Source organism: Mastigoproctus giganteus, chromosome 9, assembly GCF_048544385.1.
Source record: "Mastigoproctus giganteus isolate SK-2022 chromosome 9, ASM4854438v1, whole genome shotgun sequence".
In the NCBI taxonomy this organism is placed as follows: domain Eukaryota; kingdom Metazoa; phylum Arthropoda; class Arachnida; order Uropygi; family Thelyphonidae; genus Mastigoproctus; species Mastigoproctus giganteus.
The window spans coordinates 35,504,928-35,524,084 of record NC_143583.1 but is presented as its reverse complement, the minus strand read 5'-3'; the positions used below and the strand labels follow the sequence as shown (position 1 = coordinate 35,524,084).

At 37.0% G+C, this 19,157-nt stretch overlaps 1 pseudogene across 1 annotated transcript in view; it reads right to left on the bottom strand.

Moving 5' to 3' along the window:
- The window catches only part of LOC150080143 (sex peptide receptor pseudogene), a 275,783-nt pseudogene that overhangs the window by 110,852 nt on the left and 145,774 nt on the right, over positions 1 to 19,157 (bottom strand). Inside the window, exon 3 of the transcript XR_016547436.1 lies at positions 4,935 to 4,999. The product of XR_016547436.1 is annotated as a sex peptide receptor pseudogene, transcript variant X1 (transcript). The remainder of the gene's footprint in view (positions 1 to 4,934; positions 5,000 to 19,157) is intronic.

Genomic DNA, 19,157 nt, shown 5'->3' with positions numbered 1-19,157 from the left:
CGTCGTGAAAAAGACCTATAAAATTACTTCGCGTCATTGACTCGGTGTGGGGAAGATTATAACAACTGTGCTACCCAGGATGGCGTTTTTTTATTATTGAGTATTAATTTCAAACAGTTTTTCTTAAATATTGTCTTGGTTTGTAGTGTTGGAATAACGTCAAAGTTTCGGCTAATGAATACTAACAATTTTCTTAATTTCCTTCATACTTATAAGCATAATTAATAAACTTTTTTCTTTGTAATTAATAAGTATTCGTAGTGGCCAAAAAATTACAAAATTTAGAATTATTATGAAAACAAAATAAAGATATAAAACAGTATTGCAAACTACTGGTAAAAGGACCGTCCTTAATATACTCCAATAACAGTTCAAAAATCCGAATAATTTTAATTAAATTTAAAGGTTAAAATCCAGGGTCTGTTAGGGTAGGTGATGCAATCCCACACGTGAATAGAACTCTACTTACAACGTTTTAATTGGAGATTTATTCGAGACGTTACAGGTTTATTGTTCCAGAGTTTACTAATAAGAAATTAGCTCTTTGGAACTCGTAAGATTAAGCAGGAAATATAAGACAGAAAGATATAGATTAGCAAAAGTTGGATATTATTTGAAATTATAAGTATTAGCTAATCATCATCGATGTTTTAAGTCATGTTTTTCATTAGACCAGAAATGAATTTCATCTCCCTGGCTATTATCAGTTTGGCCACTCTGAAAGATTCATTAAGAAGCTTAAAAATAAAAATAAAAATCTAATCTGTTGAGCAATGTTTTCTCGCTGAACGTCGCTTTTCAATGGGCACTTTCATCGGCTTAATTCGCCATTAGCCAAAACTAGTGAGGCGTTTCGCGGAAACCTGTAAATCAATTTTAATAACAACAGTAGCAGAATGAACCAGAACATTGAGCTCACATTCCCACTAACTTCACGAATCGCTTAGCAACGGATTAAAAGATATTCATTTGCCTTTCTAAAATGTCATCTTTTAATTAAATCCGCCTCTGGTTGGAGACATTTGAGACAAAAGAATTTAAAGATTTAAAAGCGATGAGAATATATTGGGAAAAAAATGTGATGGCAGGAGAGCCTGATTGGTTGGGAAGAAGGAAACGGGACAATTCAGATGGTTGGAGTTTTTATTAGAATCTCTAGGAAGTCTGTTTTGATATGTGAAGGAAGCAGTTTTATCTGTCCATTGGAGCTGATATTTCTTTGCTCGCATTTTCCTTAACGTTCTAGCTTAAGCAGGACTTAGATAATAATAATTTGTTAGTCAGCTGGGATGAAAACTTTGATTTCTGGAGAAGTGAATATGCTCAGCTGTTTACGTTTTTGAAATTTTAAGCACAGTTCCATCATATATGATATAGACTTACGATATGTTTTAAAATATTTTTTTCATATCATTTTTTTAAGTCTTAATGCTCAGAGCAGAACAAACTTTGCCTTTACCACGAAGTTGCCTTGATATTGTCCTACTTGTAAACAGAGAACATCGCCAAAGGATTAATCTGCTATTTATTGTAAAAGTTGAAATACTGGTATGACAGCCTGTTTCGGTACTTACTGGTCCCCATCAGATAGTAGATGGTCTACGCTGCTACATTTGACGACTACATTTTGGGAGTTTAGGGTGATCAAATAATTTTCGTCAGAATAAAGAATTTTCCGATGCCCTTTTTATGTTCATGCACGTTCAAAATTAAATGTCCAGGGTGGGGTAGGGAAAAAGTTGTCAAGAAATGTTAACTCAAATGGACCATGATGAATTCTCTGTTCACAATCTATGGATGTCGATGACGACTATTCACAATCTTTTCACAATCTATGGATGTTTGATGAAGGACTCTATGCACAATTTACGGATGTCTGATGAAGACTCTTTCACAATCTATGGACGTATGATGAGCTCACTGTAATCTAATCAATTTTGTAAATTAACAAAACTTTTCCGTATTGGTCGGAAGATAACCCTCTTCAATTCCACCAGCAGCAACCATTGCACAGTAACTTGGTAACAGAGTAATGTGAAACTTCATCTCATGGTATTATCGGCCCATATTTTTTTGAAGATGATAATGTAAAGGTAACAACTGGGTTTCCTCAAGTTAATGAGGCCAGTTGGTTTCAACAAGATGGCACGAGGTCTCGTATTGCCACGATGTCAATGGACTCCGTACGACTGCTATTTTTTTCATAACCATATAATCTGCAGGACTGGAGATATATCTTGGCCTCCAAGTTCCGAGACCTGTCAGCATGCGACTTTTTTATGGTAGTATTTACAAATCAGAGTGTACTCTCATCGCCCACGCAATACTGAAGAGCCAAAAGAAATAATTCGTGAATAAATTGCCGGACTCCATTTGGAGATGCTAGTCCGCGTCATGGGAAACATGCGTTCAAGATTAGAAGAATGTCAGCGCAGAAACGGAAGTTAGCTCAAAGATATCATCTTTAAAAAAATCAACGGGATGCTGTGTAGATGTAAAATTATAATTTGGCAAATACACATTCTTTATTTAATTATTGAACCTTTTAAAATCGTCCATTTCTCTGCCTCCCCCTATCAATGAAGCTATCATTAGCTGCAAAATCTAAGAAGGGTCTTAAAAGGCACGTAAAAACAAAACACAAAAGCAAACAAACAAACAAATGAGTGAAATATATAATCTTTTAAAAAAATAAAACATTAGTGGTAATTTAATTTTTCATAGAAACTTTTGGGTCATCCTATTTATCATAATTTTTCTTTTACTAAACGCGCGCACCATAAATAACGAATATAAATACTCTTAGGTGAAATTATTAATTTATGTTTGGAGTATGCACAACGAGCATATAAATATACAGAAACCTGCATTCAAAATTACTCCTTGTTATAATCGAAACTGTAGATGTGTTCCTCAGTAGTTTTGTCAACTATAAAATGAGTCACTGGTGTAATCCACCGATATTAAACCTGGGGTGATGGCAAGGTTCCTGGATGTCGGGATCCTTAACGAAATACAGAATTTTGTGTATGTAGTACTTTGGTAATGTTCCTAAATGTATTTTCAATGAGTTCATCATTATTTAATAACCACATCGTTGTATGGATGTGAAAATATTACACAATAATTAACAAAGTCCAAGGTATTTGGACTTTGAAAGGTCTTTTTTAATTATTATGGAAGAAGGAAGTTTTTCCCAATCAATCAAGCGAAGTTCATTGTATAATACATCATTTTTCTTACATGCTTAATTAGGCGTAAGAATTTTAAGCGTAGTTAATAGAATATTGTGTTACTACTAATTACGGAATTTTTAAATTTCTAATATGATTAAGCGTTCTTCATTGCGACTTATTAGAGTTAATTTTTATGACAAAGGAAGCTTGTTAATTAGCTTCAAGTCAAGACACGTTTGAGATGCTACAGTCTTGTAAAAATCGAAGTCTCCCTTTAAGCTTTACTAAAAATAACAGACAGCGAGGTTTACATAATGTGATTATCATAACGTTCCATATTTTAGCAAGGCAGTATCAAATTCTCATTTGTAATGAGAATTTGAAACTCACACGTCTTGTTGCCTTAAGGAAAGATCGTAAGAGGCTGTCAAAGATAGGATAATCTCATCAAAATAGCGAGTAGGGATTATAATAATCTGACATGTAATGCAATAGGATCTGTTGTATACTAGGGGGGAGGGTATCATCAATGAGAGTGTTTGTGAACATTTCAGCTAAATATTAAAGTTGCAGTTTCTGTTTGCAAGTCCAATATTGTTATGTTTGGACATAATAATATTAAATTGATGTTTAGGCTTAGCTTTCAACTACAGTTTGTTTAAGGAAATCTAATCAGATTGGTATAACTATTGAATGCACTTATATTTGGACATAATAATGTACTAGCAAATTACAGTTTTAATTGAAAACCATTAACTCATGGAGTATTAAGAAGAGGCTGTAATTAAAGTTCATCTACTCTGATTCACCTGAAGAGAAAAGACTTATAATTAGTAGACAGACGAAAACAATAGTTTCGAAAGTCACCGCCAGGAATACAGGTGTTGAAAACGCAGTTCTTCAGTATGAGCACATTGTGGACTAAGGACAATACATCCAGTATAATCCCTCTCTTGTTCCTCGTATACCTGTGTGGGATTATCTTATCTCGTGTATTTTAACCCTAGAATCAACTCCACCCACTTCCCTGGTGGTGGTGGTGGCATTTGGAATGAATTAATTGCATAATTACCATCTACATCGTCTTCTTACTGGCACAACTTGCCAAAGAGGTCTATTTTGGCACTTTGTATCGTTCACATATGATGGATGTACAGCTCCCTGGAAAAATAAAATGAATATGGACTATATTTTGCGCATTATGTATTCTTCCAGGACATTCCATGAATACTTCTTATCAAAGACTTTGCTGCTATTTCATAAAAAGAAGAAAGAGTTCTCTAAAAAGAAAGGTTTACAAGTCTATGCACTCAGTACAAGGCTTACTAGTTCAGTAAGCAATCTCTGGGAAGAGTTAACATTTTTATATTATTCTAAAAGTGGTCGATAGAAGCTAGTATCAAAGAAAGTGCTCCTGGTGATTGATGGCGTTATAAAATATCAATATTTATAATGCAATAGGCTTAGCGATATGAACTCTTATGCGCAGATACAAGCTAAAATCTATAGCCGCGGGAATAGTGGTAAAATATAAAGAAATGGATTTATGACCTTACCTTTTTCTTACCCAATATATAGTCAGTACTCAGCGGAGAATTTAAATAACCTTTATCAAAAGTTGTTATTTTTGGTTGCGTATTATTTATGGATTATATTTGTAAAGAGAAAGTATTTGTGGAGTATTCAAAAGTCCATAAATACTTTCTCTTTCAAAAGTTCAAATAAAATTTATTTAAACCGGAAAAAAATCTTACTTACTTTGTGTCTTGCCTGGATACCAGACTTTTGGATGTTTGTCTTTACTATTCGATCTTACGCAGTTCCTATATGGGATAAAAGAAATGTTGAGGTATTAATAAATAATGCGTTTTTTGTGAACATTATGAATTAACTGCAAGTAGTAACATATCTATTTTAGTATCGTTGAGTTTTTCTGTAGCCTGATCTATAAATATATGATTGAAGAATGTTATGTGCCTCAAGTTTAAAATGTACATTCGTTGACAGGTTAGTTAAAATTGGATGATTTTCTACCTTTTTTTGACTTCTCCAAGAGAAAGTGATTTGTGTTTCTTTTCTGCATTTCTATTTCAAGGCTGAGCACCAAAGACAGGTTCCTGGCATGCGGTCCATACGAAGTATTTGATCAAAATGGGCAAGGTCCTGATCTGACGGATCTCGAAAAAGGGAAGATTGTCGGGTACCGGTTGAAGGACGGCAGTATTACGAAAACTGCGAATCTTTTGGATTCTTCGCGGATTGCGGTAGTTAAAGATGTTCCAAGAGTGGATAGAGCAGCAGTCACTGGCCCAATACATCGTTTCGCCTCGTGCGAGACGATGAAAAAAAAAAAACAATGGAACAGATAAACATGGACTTTAACCAGGGAAAAACTAGCTGAGTCCAAAAACCAGTATCCAACGAATCCTCTTTATTGGGCCATTGACGATTAGCAAAAAAAAAGTTGCCTTTTCCAATGAATCATGCTTCTTCTTATGTGGGCGGTAAACGGAGGGTTCGGTGGTAAAGTGCCTAGAGAAATCACTCCGATGTTCTGCTACAACAGAAACACTCAGGTGGCGACAGTGAGCATGGGAGATATTTTCCTGGGATTATATCGAAGCCCCTAGACCGCACTCTGAATATTAAAAGCTACCTATCCATTGTGGGTGATTAGGTACACCGCTTCATGGTGACTGTCTTTCTAGATGACACAGGTTTGTTCCAGCAGGATAATGCGCCCTACCAGTTCGAGAGTGGTTCGCCGAACTCTCAAGTGATTTCCACCTTGTACGCCCAAATCACTGGATATGAATCCCATAGAACATCTTTGAGATTACGTAGATCAACAGATCCGGCGTTTGGATCCTCCACACGAACTTTGTTTTTTAATTTATCGTGTTACGCGAACCCGATCAAATTATGGCAACTCTGCAATTTAGTTATTGATAAAGTTTAATGTAAAGTTACTGGTACTTTACCGTACTAATACAGGCCAATCAGTGTGGTGGTGTAAATATACTGTAGTAGTGTGGTGTTGGTTTATGTCGTGTTGAATGACTGACCACTTATCCTAGCTGGAGGCAGGAAAGGTTCCACCAGCTAGTTACCAACCCTGGCACTTGGAGCGCGGCCATGGATCTACTAGGTACTTCTCATACCAGTCTGGTTCAATGTACTGATGTTCGTACCACTGCCACTCTAACAGTATGAAGAAAAAAAGAAGCAGCAAAAAAGAATAAGAAAAAAAAAGGATTAAGATGATGTATATAGTTTATGTCAAGAAACAACGAAGTAAATTTCCTTAGTAACAATCCTCCTGTGAAAATGGCATATTCTGTATACTGAAAGGTGCTGCTTATTTTTTTTAGCAAGCAGTGTATAAAAGAAGTTCCAATATTTAATGTGACTCTTAGAGGTGTTTCAAGTCTTTTAACTTGATTAAAGTAGTGCACTTAACTTGGAGTAAGGAAAATCTTTCGTTTCGTATTTTCTATCACAATATGAATCCGGTCTGGAATAGGATCATTCTATGAATCCATTAACAGCCGACTTCAACCAATTCCTGAAGGAAGCGAAGTGTCTTCTGGGCACGAAAGAGAAAATGCACTTCACGCCCGCAGTCAATGCGTATTTTCCTCTCGTTCTTTTACACGCTTTTTTCCCCCTCTTCCCTTTTTTCTCATCTCGCACAGAACTTGCAAGGTGGCAGATGTGGGTGACACCTCTTTGTGCGCTGGATGCTAAAGACATCTCTTTGTGTATCCGATGAGCGAGCAGTCGATACGACAGTTTTGCAGTAGGTATGCACGCACATTTCTCTATCTCCTTCTCTTCTTTGTTCTTCTGTCATTCTGTGGCTTTGTGGTTTTTCTATTATTAAAATTTCCTTTTGTTTTGATGAAGAGTTGTCTTTTGTATCCTTTGTATTTGGATTTATCTGTTCTTAGTCTGTCTTCGCGATTTTATTGGAAAATAAACTACATGTAAGAATAGAAGAAATATAAGAGATGCTCTTATGAAGACTACAAAATCCTTAAGTGATAAATCTGACATTTCATTTCTTTTTCTAGACACTCCCAAAAGTTTTTGCAATTAATGTATACCTATGACATTTACGCGACTCCAAAACAGAATTTCCGACACTAGAATTTGCATAAAGACTGATAGAGAACATCTCAGATAATCGTTATAATTCATTTGCGACGGTAAAATTATCAAGCGGCGTCATCTGATAGATTTTATCCTTAGAATAATAGCACCAATTTCGTGTATATTTCAGAATCTCAAGGATGTTTTAAACTCACGAAGTACCAGGACAACCGGAGAACAAACTCATCTGCGCATGTGTAATATGTCCATAAACTGCTTGTGTTCTCTGGTCGATTTATTTGTTTTGCTGGACGAAAAAACCAAGTTTCTAGGGAGAAAACCTTTGGCACCTATGCCCCAGAGGCCGACTAATTCAGCCACCTAGTTAAAAAAAGTCCATAAAAGTTCCTCGCGTTATTGATAGGATTCGAACCCGAGCTTTTTCTAGTCGATGTGTAGAGGAAAGTGATTATATCCAATGTGCTACCGGCGTGGAAAGTATCAAGCATATACAAGTGATGGCGTATACTCGTAAAAATGAATAATCAGGATAAAACTAGACCGACTAACCTAGCCATGTTGTGAAAAAGGTCCATAAAAATTCCTCCCATCATCGACCGGACTCGAACTCAAGTCTTTTCCACCGGGGAGGAGGGCGATCCTACCAACTATGCTACCCATGAGGGCACGTAGACGAGTATTGATGAAACTGATGGAATAAACTTTGCAGAGGTCTTATTTGTGTAGGTGCAAATTGAAAACTACCCATCCTATTTATATATCGCACCAAATTACACATTTTCTTTGTAAGTTGCTTTATCAAGATGTTAGAGATTCGTACATTCCGAATCTAAATGGAACATCCAGGAAGTTAATGTTTGGGAAATAAGGTAATGAGATATTTAATATTTAGAGAGAGAGGCATTATTATCAATGTCTGTAGAGTGGGTGTATAGCTAAAGACAATAACGGAGGTGACATATGTATCGCTACAGACTGCATCACGAGTCAATATAAAATGGATATCGGCGGTAATGACAACAGTAAAGCATAAAGGCTGCTGAAAGAAAAAAAATTCTTTAATCGAAACCAATATCTTCCTTCCCATGAGCTTAAAGATTTCCTGGATTTAAATTCAATGTAGAACAGATGAGCTCATTTGAAAATATTTATCAGAGTAACATCGGTATTGAACAATATGAGAAATCTAAAAGTATAACCAGAGAGAGAAAGAGGGTAGATTTAGAAGAACACAAGACACGTTTGAGTCGCTAGATTGTCACGCATTAAAGCGTCACATAATCTACTCGTGCTTCATGAGCTAACATTTCTCGAATCAACAAAGGACGTCTTATCAAAACTCTGTGGGCTCAGAATTTCCAACGTTTTGCAAAATGACAGTTGCCCGAAAGGCCCCAAGAACTTTTTTTTTAATTCTTTTTTGGCAGAGTTGGCGCTGATACAAAGTTCTCGGAAAAATTCGATATCTGACAGGTCTGCACAGCCAACTGCTTTGACGGATCCATAATTTTTTTCTTTTTCCAACTTGCCGATTAGCTCCGTAAGCTTGAGTAATGGGGTCGAGGCCGACTGTATCATGACACCATTAACCCCCTTTAAGTAATCACATGGTCACTATATGATGGACGAGGTTCATGACCTAAGCTACGTAACTGTCAAAGAAAAGTTAGTTTATTAATAATAGTCGTTGCTCAATGTTAAATTCAATGATTATTAAAAATAGGAGATGGAGATGCCATTCCGAATTGCACATTTAAATACTTAATTAACAATTAAATAAACAGATTAATTATTAGTAATTTGTTTATTATTATAATTTAATTTAAATATTTTAATAATAAAATTTATTAATAATCGACTTCATCTTTCTTCCACCAGTAAAAGTGGTAAATAGTCATTTTAAGCGTTGATTGATTGAAAACATGTTCCACTTGATCACTGACTGTCAAGTTTTCATTAGGAAGATGCTCATTAGTTTCGCACGACACCGTATTGATCCTGGGAAAAGTTATTAAAGAGACGCATCTAACATCCTCCGAGAAATACGAATCTTCATGAAAAGATATCAGGTTATGATCTCAAACATGCTAATATCTGGAGACATTGCCCATAAAACCAAATTCATATTAAGTTTATGTGCTCTATCGAAAGGTCAACCGAAGCTGCATCTTTTTTTCTATCGTGTGGCTGGAAGACGCATACTACTGACTTTACTCAATTGCTTGACTTCTTCATATCTTGCATCAATGGTTACTGGAAGAATTGGAAGCAGCACAGAAAAATATAAATCTTTGTACAAACAGAGAGAACAAGTTTAACACGTTATTTGGTTTGCGTCCAGCAACAGAACAGATGGCTCTCTGGAGATATGCGCACCTCAGAAGCTAAAAAAACAAATACAAAAAAGTAAATAAGTCAAAACGCTTTGATTATATTACAACGTTAGTCATATAGACTTCCATCAGATCCCCAGTAAGGTGTCTGATTTCCAAGCTCTATAGCCCACATATTCGTAGTTTTACCTCATATGGGTACTATTTTGCAGATCTCACCAAGCAGGTTGCCCGTTCTTGGACCATTTTAAGAAGTTTGTCTTTTTACAGTGGGACTATGATCTCACTATCTCTACAAGCAATGTTCGACAAATTATCACATCATTGTCCTTCCTTGCCACCTGTCCACACCGCTCATAGAACTTCATGTCCGATCGTATCGCAACTCCCAAATCCATTTCTTCCTCTGCTGTAAGAACGTACATCATTTTTCTGCATTAAAACAGAGCTGCCACTTTTATGACCTATCCAAGTCATCCTGAAAGAACACTGCTTGGCGCTGATCATTAAACACTCTCATATATTACCACAATGATTCCACAAACACCTGGAAGATCAATAGATCTTATACGATTCTTATTTCAATGTAGCCATCTATTATGATGTGGCAGTGGCAGAGGATTCCAAGATCAAATACAGTATTCCCATCAAGGATGTTCCAAGATCAAATACAGTACTCCCATCAAGGATATTCCATAATTATTTCCGAGGTAACTATGTGCTAACTATAGCGGCAATAGTAGATGAGGTCATTTAGTCTCGGGTGGAGGGAGTTAGTGAATATATTATTCCAGCATATTTTTATTTTATAGTTTGTTTTGACATTGTTCATTCAGAACTGATGGCGTTTAATGGACTAAGTATTATTGTAAATTGTACCGATTAGGGTATTTTAAGACCTTTTAACTCAGTTTCGTATCCATCCTTAAAATTGAGAAACTATGGACGAACTGAAAATTCTGGCGCACAGCCAAAACGTTTGTTAAGCCTCATTACCACAGAAATTGCCCAACCGAAAGAATTATACCCATTACTGCAGTTCATTTTCTTGGGAGAAAATTAACCACATTAGACTTTTGATGTCCAGTTAAACTGTTCATGGGAAAGTTAGGTATTCTTAACGCACACAGGCCTCTATGTTTCTCTCGCAGATCGATAAATTAAGGCTTTATATGTGCGGACTCAGTGTGTAGTTCAACGTAATTAATAATGACAGCTTTGCACACTAAGTTTGCATTTGCTGAGTTCGAGGTGGAAGGGGGAGGGAGGAATAAGCGACACTATTTCCATCTACAGCCGCCATAACTGGCGCACATTCTCACAGGCCTTAACCACCTTCTATTATCACCTGCGTGTTCGCACCACTCTACCTTCGTCCAAGGAACAAATTTAATTATTCAAGTCTCAACTTCTGGTAGTCGTCAGAGTACAAAGCTTTCATTTGCTCCAGTTCGTTCGTTCGTGCCATTTTCGGGATGCGGCAGATGGTGTGTGGTGATATGGAAAAAGCCTGCTTAAGGCACGGCAGACGAGAAATTTGCATCGGAACGGGGTTGTGCTGCTTTGCATTTTCTTACCGTGTTCGCCTGGTGTTAGCTTAGCAGTGAGTCGAAGAATATGCGATTGGAAAAGCGTAGAAAAGAGAGAGAGAGAAAGAGAGAAGAAGAAGGCAGACGTATAAATATATGCTGTCCATATTCTCTTCTTTTATTTGAGAGACTTTTACTGCATGGATTGCTTTAGGCTATGTGCTAACGCTTTTAGTGATTGACAGAAGGAAATGAGCAAAGAGGTCTATCGCAGTCTCCGAAGACTGTTTTATACTTTCATTGGATGCTGATATTTCAACTGCAGTAATTGGCTCCAATTTCTCGCTCTACGTAGAGGGGTTGTTGATTCAACTTGGTCTCTTGAGAGTTTTCGTATTTATTTTTGAAAAGGGCACAAATTATTCGAGTCAATATTTTCGTAATTAAAAAGTTTTCGAGAAATTTTAATAACCAAGATGGATACAAAATGCGTCTTCTTTTATGTAGTTGATATGCTGTTATTAATAGCTTCAAAGTACTGCTAATAAATTTCTAGAAAAAATGAATTTCTAATCAATTTCTAGAATTTCTAGGACAGTTTTAGATTTGTAGATGGTATAGCACCATCTACAAATCTAAAACTGCCCATCAATGTACTGACTGGTTGTAGATTCTGAGGAAGGATTGCAGAAATTGGCTAATAGGCCAAAGGAAATTTGCGACAGGTTTTCAGTGAGAATAAATATTGAGAAAACAAAGGTTATGACATTGGAAAAACGTAGAGTATGAGAGAGGAAATATTTGGTATTTGGGAAGCCTAATGGTGGAAGTAGTAAATATCAAGCAGAAAAATAAGAATCAGAATAGTAGTGAGAAAAACAGCTTTTGAGAAGCGGAGAAGAATATTAAGTAGGAGATTGAGAAATGATTTAAGGAAAAGATTACTAGTATTCATTGGTAAGATGTCTGGAATGAAGTTTGGTACTTAATGGAGCAGAGTCATGGACATTGAGAATGGAAGATTTTAGAAGACTAGAAAGTTTTGGACGGTGGATATGAAGGAGGAAGAGGGAAAATGTATGATGGGTTGATAGAGTGCGAAATGAGGAAGTTTTGAAAACGGTAGATGAGAAGAGATGTTTTATGAAATAATCAGAGGGAGGAAGAAAAATGAATTGGACATATGTGTTGCGAGGTCGGGATTGATGAAGGATGTGATGGAGAGAAAAGCTAAGGAAAAAACCCAGGAGGGAGACAGAGGAAAACTATGATTGATGAATCGAGAGGGATGGTTGATAAGGGGAAGTGACTAGGAGAGCTGAGGATAGAGAGATATGAAGAAGTGCTGAGGATAGGGTGATATGGAGTAGTGGTTGTTGAATTCTGTGCTTTTACCTGCCCTTGGCAGAACACTGATGATGAATGAATTAAAAAAAAAAAAAAAAGCTCTAGCCACTGTCCAATAAAGGAACTTTTTAAGAACGATCCTATAAACAGAAAAGCGATTTACACTTGGTACCAATAATCTATGGAAAAAGGAAGTTTCTGCAAGGATAATGCAGAAACATAGAGTCAGTCCATAGTCAACTATACTAGTATTCAAAGGTTAAGAAGCAAACACACAGAAACGGAAATACAGTTTTAAATACAAATAAAAGTATAACCAACTATATTCATCATTTATGATATTTATGGCATTTTTGATCCTTATTTCGTCACGTGCAGGAGTAATTAGTCTAGACTTCCTTTTCGTGAACGATAATGCATGTTCTCACACGAGATTTCTCTCAGTGAACTAGCACCATCACAAGAAAATTATAGCCTGTATAGAATGGTCAGACCTCAGTTTTATAGAACATCTAGGAATATTCTGTTGGAATCATCCCTTACGCAATAATGGGAATTGATATTCCCAGTACTGATAATTAGACTTGTTCGCAGTAGGAAGAGTAGATTCTACGAGATATGGAAGAAAGCATTTTAAGACCGAGCTCTTAATAAGAATCAATAACTCCCACCCAAGCTGATCGCACCTACTACCCCCACCCCAATGTTTTCGCTATGTAAAAGATTTTTTTATCCTGAGCGTTTGCAATTATAAAATTTAAAAAAAAAATCTATTTATGAAATAAATTTAATATAGAACAACGAAACAATGTTCGTCTTTATAGAATTGATGTCCTGAGAAACTCATTAGCGTTCTAATCTTCCTGTGTGACTGGAGTCCAGATTGCTATCAAGTTGAAACCGCGATCTTATAAATATAATTGTTTGTTTTTTCAACATTGAGAGGCGGGCCATGAATTGTCCTGCCATGCTCTATAAATCCTGAGAAAACTGTGCAGATGTCCTTCACCATCGAAAAACTGGGGTAAAATCAAGAGCTATTTCGTAATTCGTTTCTTATTCAACATCGATAGAGGAAACTTTATCCTTTTTCGTTCAACAGGAAAAAATAAATAAATATTCGAAGGTTGTTCATTTTTTGAAACATTACGAATGAGCAGCCTTCTCCTCTATACTAGTATTGTGTTAGGGCTTATTTAATCCACTTAGTTACCAGATAATAATAATAATATTTCTTTGCATGCACGATGGTTGTAAGTTGGGTGTTCGTAACTAGGGGAGAGATCCGATAATTCAAATTATTGCGCTTTTTTTTCATTTGAGTAGCTTTTTTGGTACTGTTAGTAGATAACTTATCATTTATAATTAATTTAACATATAGATTTAATCGCATAAAAGATAATTTAATTTAAAAGCTTTTAATTTTCACAAACTTTAATTACAAATGGATAGTCCAACATCACATTTAATTAACATTGGATGCTTTTGAAATTTGTAATTATATTAATTTAATGATAGCCAGCAAAGGCTACCATTAAATATTGAACAAATTTGTCGAGGTATCCTCATGCCTATATAAGCAGGGTATTCTCCACAGAATTTGTGTGGAAAGTAAAATTGCCCAAATGTCATAGTAGTCATCGCATCAGCATTCAGAGGTTTATGCGCAACAACCAGAGAGAGATTTGAAACGAGGTAGTGCATTAAGTTACCATCAGGGAACGTCAGTGGCATTAAAATGCAGTCTGCATGAAGCTGTTCATGAATACTCACGGGTAACAGATTAGCTTTAGAACAGGTCGTGTAGACTGCATTTTAATGCCGCTGAGGGCATCCAGTTGGCACCAGTTTAAAATCCCATTGGCTGGTGCTCATGTTTGACAGTTTATGTTTTTGAGACATTTATATGTATTACATAAGTGCAAACAGAAAAGCAACCACAGATTTTCTGTGGTCGATTTTCTGTTTGCTACAGCAGCATGTTAGAGAGGCAATACAAGAGGAACAATTTCTCTTCCATAATATATATATTCTTCAACAATTTCCCTTCCATAATATATATATATTATGGAAGAGAACAATTTATCTTCCATAATATATATATATTATGGAAGAGAACAATTTCTCTTCCATAATATATATATTATGGAAGAGAAATTGTTGAAGTTGAACATAAAGAGGCGCCTGGGTAGATGGAATCTATCCAATTACAGTATATTAAGGGAGGCAGCAGTGCAGGTAAGCAAACCCTTAGCCATAATTACAAGAGCATCATTGGATTCAGGGGAGGTGTGCGATATGCTAATATATCCCCAGTTCATAAATGGGGTTAAAAGGTGAAACGAGTAATTAGAGAACTCTTAGCTTAACATCTGTTCCAGGGAAAATAATGAAGCAATGCAGGAGCAGCTGTACAGGAATGCAATTATACAGCAATCATAGCATGGACTTGTTAAGGGACAGTCTTGTCTAACATATCTGATAGGCTGCTATGATGCAGTGACCAAGGAACTGGATGGACAATATAATTTTGATATCATATATTTGGAATTCAGGAAAGCTTTTATTACTGTTGCATATAAAAGACTGCTATACAAACTGGAGCAAGGTGGCATTAAGGGCAAGTTACTGCTATGGATAAAGGGATGATTAAGTAGAAGAAGAATGCAGAGAGAGAGAGGTTATGAATGGGCACTGCTTTCGTGGATTAATGTTATTAGTAGAGTCGTCCAGGGTTCAGTGTTAGGCCTATCGTTTTAAATCATTATTAATAATATTGATAAACGCATATCAGACTTGATATCTAAGTTTCCAGATGATACAAAAATTGGCAGGTTTTTTTTTTTTTTTTTTTTTTTTTTTATATGTGAACCCCAAACACGAGAGGTATTAGAACCTATAGTACTTAGTACCGTGCTTGGGTTGGAGGTTGAGAAGACGAAAGAAGATATTTGTTGACATTGGACTTGAACTTCTGTAGATTGTAATTTTCAGGAAATACATATGAAGGAAGGTTGTTCCAGAAAACGGCAGTTGAATGAATAAATGAGGAAGATGAAAAGTTGGCTCTGTGAGTTTGAAGTTGGACAGTAAATGGATGTTGGCTGGTGGCGGCATGTGTTCGGACTGTTTTGAAAGAGAGAGAGGGGATTATAGAAGCCAATTCAGAAGAACAGTGCCCATGGAAGTATCTGTAGAAGAGGCATGCAGCAGAGCAGAAACAGTGCGTCCATGCGAAAGCGAGTGGAGAAACTCTGTTAGAGATGAATCATTAATTAACCTAACTGCCCTCTTCTGAATGGAATCAAGAAGCCTGAGAGAGGTTTTGGGGGCACCACCCCAGATGTGGGAACAATATTCCATGGCAGGGCGAATTTGCGATTTATACAGAGTGAGCAGCTGTTTGGAAGAAAAATAACGCCGAGAGCGAAAGAGAAAACCAAGTTTTTTAGATGCAGAGAAAGCAATATTTGTAATGTGCTTGTGCCAAGAGAGATTAGAAGTCAGGGTAATCCCCAAAAGAGATATATCATTTTGCCTAGAAATCGGATTGTCACTAAACATAAGCATAGGAGCAGAAGAATCCTTTTTGCGAGATATAAGACAAGACTGAGTTTTAGAAGGGTTGAAATCAACTAAGTTGTCTTTGCCCCACTGGAGAATTACCTGAAGATCGGCATTTAAGGAATTGGTAGCAGATTTTCGAGAAGTTAAAGCTGATTGAGCAGGACAAGGTTTCTCAAATTGGAAAGTTGAATGCAATGTGCTATCATCGGCAAAACTATGGATAGGATTTCCAGTCAATGGAAGAAGGTCATTGATATACAAGAGGAAAAGAGTGGGGGAAAGAACTGAACCTTGGGGGACACCGGCATTAGTGAAGAAGTTAGAAGACAGAGAGCCATCTACCATCACCCTCAGTGAGCGATCAGTGAGAAAACTAGATAACCAATTACTAAAAACAGTTGGAAAACCATAAGATGGAAGCTTGTTTAGAAGACCTTTATGCCAAACACGATCAAAAGCCTTTGAGATGTCAAGAGCAACTACTTGTGTTTCACCGAACCTTTCCATTGAATTAGTCCATAAATGGGTAACATAAGTCAGAATATCACCAGTGGATCGACACTGACGGAATCCATACTGGCGATCGTTGATTAGACGGAAGGTTTCTAGGTGGTTTAAGAGTTGCCGGTTAATTGATTTCTCCATTACTTTAGAAAGAGTAGAAGTAATTGCAATGGGACGATAATTCGATGGGAGGGATTTGTCACCCTTTTTAGGAACTGGCTGGATATGAGAAAATTTCCAAGCAGAAGGAAAAACACCTTTGGAATAAGAAAGTGAAAAAAGGCGGCAAAGAACAGGAGTAAGTTCAGGAGCACAGGTTTTGAGAACAAGTGGAGAAATACCATCAGGACGTGGAGCTTTCTTAGCATCAAGATTCATCAAAATCCTTCTAATATCCTTTTGACGGAAGACCACAAGAGGCATTGAATGGAGCGTGTTGGGAATAGTGGGAGGTGTTTTACCAAGATCATTAATACATGAGCTGGAAGAAAAATGGGATGCTAGCAGGTCAGCTTTATCCTTGGCTGAAGTGACAACAGAACCATCTGGTTTGGACAGAGGTGGGAGCAGAGATGGGCAAAAGTTGCGGCCAATAGCTTTGGAAAGAGACCAGAATGCTCGACTACCATTAGGGCAAGAAGCAAGTTTTCTACTCTTAGCCTGTTCAAACTCTAGTTTGGACTGATTAATAACTGCTTTACAATTGTTGCGAGCTTTGGTGTAGGCAGAAAATGAATCTGAAGAATTAGAAACAAGCCGTGGTTAACGAGAGTAATAATGGTATGCTACTGCACCGAGATTTAGAAAATTTAGATCGATGGGCTCAGAAAAGGCAGTTGAACTTTAACATTGGCAAATGTAAGGTACTGCATATGGGTAGCAGTAATCGCAGATTAATTAATCGACTGTGTGGTACTGCACTCAGGACAGTGGAAAATGGAAAAAAAAAAAACTGGGGAATTTTTTATACAGTCAGATATGAACTTCTCTGAGCATTGCAGGCATGCTGCCATACAAGATAGCTCATGGGTTTTGTCAATGATATACAGAAACCTTTCTCACAGGGACAAGGAGATGATTATCCTCTTATGTAGCCTATGGTTAGACCGCATCTTGGGTACTATATACAGGTCTGAGTACTGTATAGAGGCTTCACTTTAGGAATGATGTAGATCTGCTGGAACGAGTGCAGAGAAGGGCAACCAGATTGGCGAAGGAAATAAAAGGGTGCTCTTACCTAGAAGGACTTCAGGTCTGCAAATTGAAATGTCTGGTGACTAGTCATGCGGGGAGATCTGATTGACGTGTTGAAGTTTTTGAATGTATTGGGTAAGCTGAATGTTATTGGCATTGTTCCACTTGCCGAGACAACACACATAAGGTGAAATAAATTCAAGTTGAGGAAGGATGGTTGCAGAATAGATCCGCGGAAGTGGTCCATTGTTCGAACAGGATTCATCTGTTGACACTGGAAGTAGATGGGTTGAATAAATTCAAGCAAGAACTAGGCAAATTCTTGGACGGTACGGATGGGTGAACTGAATATACTGTATATATATATATATATATATATATATATTTTTTTTTTTTTTTTTTTTAAACTGATGCTCCAGGATTACTGCTGTTGTAGTTGTTCGACGGATTTGAAAATAAACGGAGGTAGTTGTAGTTCAAACTTCCTCCAACAAAGATTGCCCATTTGGCTGACAAGTTGTTGTTGTTGTTGTAATAGAGTTTTAGGATCATCAACGACTAAGGCCATGTTTCTCTGTGCATATTGTGTGAAAATTGTGTGTACTCTATGGTTGATTTTCTGTTTGCTGGACGAAAAACCCGAGATTCCGGCAGAAAAAACATGCTACCCTCGCCTGAGACCGACTTACTCAGTTGAAAAAAGGCCCATAAAAATTCCTCCCTTCATCGACGGAACTCGAACTTACGCCTTTTCTACCGTGTGAAGAGGACGGCGATTTTACCAACTGTGCTGCCCGCGAGGTTCCCTACAGGTTGCAAATAACAACTCATTTTTTTGGTAGCGTTAACGTTCTGTGTCACGATTTAGCAGTGCAGCAACGAACGAGTATCAAATATTGTTTCAATCTGGGAAAATCTACCACAGAAACGCATGACATGTTAGAAACTGTTGATGATGATGAAACGTGAAATTGTACAAGTGCGTTTGAATGGTATAAGCGGTTCACAGACGGACGTGAAAATTTTCGCAATGACACAAGAAGTTGGCCTCCAACTTTCTCTCGAAATGATGAAAGATATGCTAAAGTTCACGGAAATTGTGGGATGAGATCATCGTTTGACCCTCAATATGATGGCTGATAAGTCGGATATGAATAATGAAACGATTCGTCAAATTCTTCACGAAGATTTAGGGAAAAGGAAGATATGTGTAAAATTTGCATCAAAAAGCCTCACGGATGAGTAGAAGCAACGAAGAGTGTCATCATGCGAAGACTTCTTCCAGACTTGCCAAGATAATCTTAATTTCTTGGACTGTATTGTCACTGATGATAAGTGCTGAGTGTTTCAATACGACCTTGAGAAGAAGCGTCAGAGCAGGCAGTGGACTTCAA